We start from the raw sequence: 6,239 nt of genomic DNA, 5'->3' as shown, positions 1-6,239 counted from the left end.
TTTTTTTTTTTTGAGACAGAGTCTCACTCTGTCACCCAGGCTGGAGTGCAGTGGCATGATCTTGGCTCACTGCAACCTCTGCCTCCCAGGCAGATTCTCCTGCCTCGGCCTCCTGAGTAGCTGGGATTACAAGCATGTGCCACCATGCCCAGCTAATTTTTTTTTTTTGCATTTTTAGTAGAGACGGGGTTTCACCATATTGGTCAGGCTGGTCTTGAACTCCTGACCTCAGGTGATCCACCCGTCTTGGCCTCCCAAAGTGCTGGGATTACAGGCGTGAGTCACCATGCCCAGCCCCAAGGAAGCATTTCTAAGGAAAGCCAGGGTGACTGTCACTCGCAGACTAGGTGATCAGAGAGAATGATAGTGCCCCTCTGAAAGACCCCGGCGTAGAGAGGGCAGTACAGATGCCCAGAGGGAGAGAGCCGGCAGCTTTCATGATCCTGCTGCAAGGACGAGGAAAGCCACCACGCACAACCCCAGGCATAACTGTGACGTGCAGGTGTGCAGAGCCTTTCTCTCCCTCATTGGGACCCTATGACAAAACTGTAAGGGAGGGATTGTTATCTCCATGTTATAGAAGGGAAAGGAGAGTTGCAGGGGTGTTAAGTGCCTCGTCTCATATTACCCAGTTAATATGAAACTCAAAATCTCACACATTTTCCAGTGTAACCCCTACCCCCACAACTTGCCCCCTAAAATGATGATGCTTTTGGTATAGACTGGAGTTTAGAGTCTGTGTCTATGAGATTCTCCGTATGATTCTTACTCTGCTTTTTAAAGAAAAATGGTTTTAAAATGGCCCCCATTTATATGTGAACATGATCCAGGCTAAATCATTCCACCAGAAATAAAACATCATTGACTAAATGTCTCTTTTCCCTAGTCAGCACATGAGGTGGGTGTTCCCTTTGCCACCATAGCCATGACAAGAGGCTGATCCTGTGTCGTCTTCTGTTACTTGGTTCTGCAGATCTAGGATCCTGGAATTCGCAAGTGAATGCATTTTGTGTGCCATTTCCCTAGAATTGTAAGTGACTCACTCCAAGGAGCTGCTGTCTAGATGAGAAACAAAACCTCACACTGTTGCTGCTGCTGCTTCATCATGGGGAAATGACTTCTGGGCTTAGGTGATTAAGTCTCTTTCTCCCACTTTACTACAGGAAGACATGTCCTTGGCACATCAGACAACACACTGAAGTTATCTTGCAAATTACTTTAATGGAATTAAAAAAAAAAAAAAAAAAACTTGGCAGGGTGCGGTGGCTCACGCCTGTAATGCCAACACTTTGGGAGGCCGAGGTGGGCAGATCACCAGAGGTCAGGAGTTCGAGACCAGCCTGGCCAACATGGTGAAACCCCATCTCTACTAAAAATACAAAAATTAGTCGGTGTGGTGGCAGGTGCCTGTAATCCCTGCTGCTCGGGAGGCTGAGGCAGGAGAATCGCTTGAATCTGGGCGATGGAGGTTGCAGTGAGCCGAGGTTGCGCCATTGCACTCCAGCCTGGGCGACAGAGCGAGACTCTGTCTCAAACAAAACAAAACAAAACAAACAAAGAAACCCAAAAAACTTGCATTAAAATTGTGCCTGGAATGACTTTTCTGTTATAGCAACAGGAGTGCTTCATATACTTACCAATGGCCAGTGTTTGTACTGCCAGGCATGGGAATAGTGTGATTTCCCAAGCTGGATTTATAGAGATCAGGGGTTTGGCATTCTACATATGGCCTGTGGACCAAATTTGGCCTGCTGCCTGTGTTTGTAAATAAAGTTTTATTGAAACACAACCATTTCCATTTGTTCATATATTGTCCATGCATGCTGCTTTTGTGTTATGGTGGTAGAGTTGAGTAGTTGCTATGGTGACCATATGGCCTAAATATCTACTGACTGGCTTTTTACAGAGAAAGTATGCCAAACCCTGGTCAGGAACCCCTGCTGGGAAAACCACAGGTTTTTGCAGGACCGCAGCGAGGTTGACATCTCCTGCACTGTTTTTAGCATCTGCTCCCTGCCATGGGCCCTGCTGCTGAGCATGCAGTTTGAGGGTATAGGTTCCTCGAAGCTCCCCAGGAAGAGCCCGCTCAGTTCTGTCACATCTGCCACTACTCAGCAGAAGGAATTTAAAATGCAGGCTTTCCACACTGCACTCCCGGGCTCCTCCTGGCCTCACAGAGCGTCCTGCTCTCTCAGCCTTCACAAAAGCTCCAGACTGAGCCAGGTGGGACTCTCACAGGGACCTTTCGGCTCCACCTTGTTTGTTCCATGCCTCCAATCAGCTGCCGCCTCTATTGAGCTGGGCCTCTAAGGTGGCACTGCCACAGGGGCCTTTCCTTGCTGTTACACCAGCATTAGCCTGCTGAAGCCTCCTCTCTCCCCAGCACTGTGGAAACACAGCTGCACCGGCAGTCTCTCCTCCCTGATACCTGCACAGCAGTGCCAGGTTAATATTGCAGAAGAGCGGCTCCTGCTCAAGAACCTCCCTTGGCTCCCCATTGACCTGTAAATCAAAGCCTCAGTCTGGCCTTCAAGGCTGTTTTTATCTCAGACGACTACTCACAGTTCTCTGAAGCCACTCCATATTCCTGCCTTTCCCCAGGGGTGGTCTAAACTCTCCCTCCACCAGCCTCCTTGACGCCACTGATCTTTGCTCTTGGAATGGTGTGGCAGCCTCTCCCCTCCCACAGCTATTAAAATCTAGATGATCTTTGTTGCCTACCAGGTATATATTCCTCCACACACAGCCAAATGAGTCTTCTTGCTCCCTCAAACCCTCTGCCACTCTGTTACCCTGTTGCAGGCTGTGCGGTTGTTAGATTGTTTCTTTCTGCTGTCCCCAGACTGTAAACTCCTACAAGGCAGCATGCTCTCTTAATCATGGTTATGTTTCTTGCATCTCCCACAGAGCAGGCACACCAGTGATATGGCTAGCTTTTTAGTGTGCACCTACTGTGGGCCAGCTGCTCTGATGTATAACTTCATTAATGTCCACAGAAGCAAGTATTGTTCTCTCCACCACACAGGTGTGGAAACAGGCTCAGGAAGATTGAGTTGACCAAATGCTGTCAAAGCTAGATGGGAACTCGAGGCTCTCCTGCTCCAGACTTACACTGATAGGACCAGGCTGCTCTGGTGTAAATATCCATGCCTGCACACCCTCTCTGCCACCTGACACACATGCACATGCCTCTACCTGCATGCATGTTAGAGTCACCCAGGGAACTCTGAAAATACAGATGGCAAGTCTTGCAGGTGGGAGGACAAGCACAGGTGTTTTTCAGAAGCTCAGGCGATGCCAGTTCAGGCCAAGGCCCCGCCACCCAGACCAGACTGAACAAATGGGCACACCTCTGTGAGAGCCCCTGAGTTGCTGCTGCCTGCCCCTAAGAATAAGTGTGTTTTTATTAAGTGAATGCCTGATAACCTTGCCCCTGGTTGACACCGTTTGAAGGTGAGGATGGGCTCATGAGTACTTGGCTGTGGCCTCTGAATGTGTGCTGTCCTGTGGCAACATAGACTGAAGCTCTCCCTTTTGGGCTAAGTGCTCACAGTTGCAGTTGGCCTTAGTGTGACTTCAGCACTTTCCAGAAGGTGAGGCTCCCAGAAATGCATCCCAACATTTCCCACATGAGGAGACAGTGTCTCTATGAACTGGAAATGAGGAGGTGATAATTTCAATTTGTAGATAACTTAAACTCTTTCATCTTTTGAATGGGGGAAGGCTAGTTGAGAAAAGGAAGTTGAGTAAAGCAGAGGTACTCAAAGTGGGGTCGTCTGATTAGCAGCATCAGTGTCACCAGGTAGCTTGTTAGAAATGCATAGTCTAGACCCCACCCCAGACCTGCAAAATCAAAGACTCTGGGCTTGGGGTTCAGCAGCCTCATACCCTCTGGGGGTAATTTTACTGCCAGTGAAGGTTGAGAACCTTGGTTCTAGAATGATGGTGAGTATGTGCCTGGTGCCTGAATGGTCAATGGTCCTCATCTTCAGCTGGGTATCAGACACATATCTATATCTATATACATATACATATCTATATCTACATAGACACTTAGATTTTTTTTTGAGATGGAGTCTTGCTTTGTCACAAAGGCTGGAGTGCAGTGGTGCCATCTTGGCTCACTGCAACCTCTGCCTCTTGGGTTGAAGCAGTTCTCCTGCCTCAGCCTCCAGAGGAGCTGGGACTACAGGCATGTGCCACCACGTCCAGCTAATTTTTGTAGTTTTAGTAGAGACAGGGTTTCACCATGTTGGCCAGGATGGTCTCAATCTCTTGACCTTGTGATCCGCCTGCCTCGGCCTCCCAAAGTGCTGGGATTACAGTCGTGAGCCACTGCGCCCGGCCGGGACATCTATATTTTTAACAAGTGCTCCAGGACATTCTGAAATGCAAGCTGATTTTTTTTTTGAATAATCATTGTAGAAGCCTGATACCACATTCTTTACATGATAACTTCATATACGCTTGGTTCAGGATAAGGGTGCTTCCTCTTTCCTTTTCCTCTTGCAGTTGTGGCTCCTTCTTCTCTAGTTATCAAGACCTTCTCCATTAGTGCCGTTACCCATTAAGTAAAGACAGTCATTCGCTTCCACATGCTCTTCCTCAGGCTGGATTGTTCACTGCCACATAAAAGCCACAAGTGGGTTTTATGGCCTCATGCATACTTAATTAGTCTGTCTTCTCAAAATTGTGTTTTAAATGAGTGAAAACATTAGCCTCTGATCTAATTGATCCACAAAGCATCATTTCAGAATCTTTGCATGACTTAACTGTTGACCCAGACTGGCGTTGCAGCCGAGCAGAAGGCCACAGGTCAAGGAGGGAAAGACCTTACTACTTCCTGTCACCCCTGTGAGTTGCTCTGCAAAGAGCAGGTGGGAGCCAGGACAAGAGCTGCAGGCACGGGCGTTATCTGTCTCTAAAAGAACTGATTATTTTTTGTTTTGCCCACAGCTATCTCTGTCCCCATCACCCTTATCTGTCATCATTGTGCACACCTGCATGATATTTTATGACACAGCACACCTGCTGAAATGGAGCAGTTGTCATGTTTCAGATTTGTTCTCTTGTGTGTATGTCATGAGGCATCATGGCAAAAATGAGATATGGCTTCTGTTCTAACCCTTCCTCCTACTTTGTTGCCCTCCAGCCTCATGGTGGGTCCTAAAGCTGAAGACCTACCAGACTGCTTCAGCCACCTCTCCAGGGGTGACTCTAGGGGACCCCACCCAGACATGTTCTTTTCCACTTCTGCATCCAGTCCCCTTTGGGCCCCTCTCAAGACTGACACAAAGGCCTTGGCGAGGCTCCCCAAAGCCCCCTACCTCCCAGGTCCTTAGGCTGCCTTCCTTTTTGTTCCCACATTGTGTCATCTATTATAAACCTCTGGTAAATCATTTATTCCATCATGTTTGTATGTTTGTTTGTGTTGCGAAGGAAAGTAGTAAATAAATGAATTTGTTTTTACTTGCCCAGACCCTTTAGACAGAACTTCTTTGGGAGCATTTAAAAGCCATTTGAATGATGCCAGGACTAGCTAAACTTCGTTTCTCAACAGCGGCAAATACCTAGTGTTTTAAAATTAACAATCTAATCACGTAACTAGGGCTGAGTGATTTGCAAGCTGGCCTTGACTTGGCTAGAAAGCACAATGGAAATAGGAGCTGGGACCAGAATGCCAGAGATAGAGGGTGTCACAGATGTCATAACCCTGCTCTGCAGAGCTTGCCCAAGGCCGGGGCTGAAAGAGAGACCCCCAATAATGGGTGTCATGGCCTTAGCCCCGTGCTGCTCACTGCCATTAGAATCGCCTGGGAGCTTTGAAAGCGTCCTAGGGCCCCCAGGCTGCTCCCCAGACCAGTTCAATCAGAACCTCCCAGGTGGGACCAGGCCTCTGAAATTTTTAGTGCTCCCTGAGTGCCTCCAATCTGCAGGTAGGCTTGAGAACCACTAGGCTCAAGGAGTTTGTTTAAATATGTGGGTTTGAAAATGAGGCTAAGAGGAATCACCTGGCTATAGCATTTTTTTAGTAAAGGGAAACTGAATAGAGGCATGCTAATTAGTACAGGCATATGTTTGTATGTGCATAGATATATATATCTGGACACTGCAGAGGTTGTAGATGCATGGATGTTTACAACAGTGTCTATATTGGTAGATTTGGAGGAAGGTTAGATCCATATGACTCTCCTTTTTGACCTTTCCTTAGTAGACACACCCAGTTGGTCAGCAGATCC

At 47.7% G+C, this 6,239-nt stretch overlaps 1 protein-coding gene across 6 annotated transcripts in view; it reads left to right on the top strand.

The window, feature by feature from the left end:
* The window catches only part of LOC116463341 (solute carrier organic anion transporter family member 3A1), a 326,247-nt gene that overhangs the window by 53,075 nt on the left and 266,933 nt on the right, over window positions 1-6,239 (top strand). Inside the window, exon 1 of one of the 6 annotated variants that reach the window (XM_058434561.1) lies at window positions 1,048-1,130. The exons of the other annotated variants lie outside the window; for them this stretch is intronic. The gene's annotated coding sequence lies outside the window, so the exon portion shown is untranslated. Of the gene's footprint in view, window positions 1-1,047; window positions 1,131-6,239 lie in introns of those variants that run through there. 6 annotated transcript variants of the gene reach the window in all.

The sequence above is a fragment of the Hylobates moloch genome, unplaced genomic scaffold (assembly GCF_009828535.3).
Source record: "Hylobates moloch isolate HMO894 unplaced genomic scaffold, HMol_V3 SCAFFOLD_33, whole genome shotgun sequence".
Lineage (NCBI taxonomy): Eukaryota > Metazoa > Chordata > Mammalia > Primates > Hylobatidae > Hylobates > Hylobates moloch.
The sequence above is the reverse complement of the archived record's forward strand: the minus strand, read 5'-3'. Positions and strand labels throughout refer to the sequence as shown.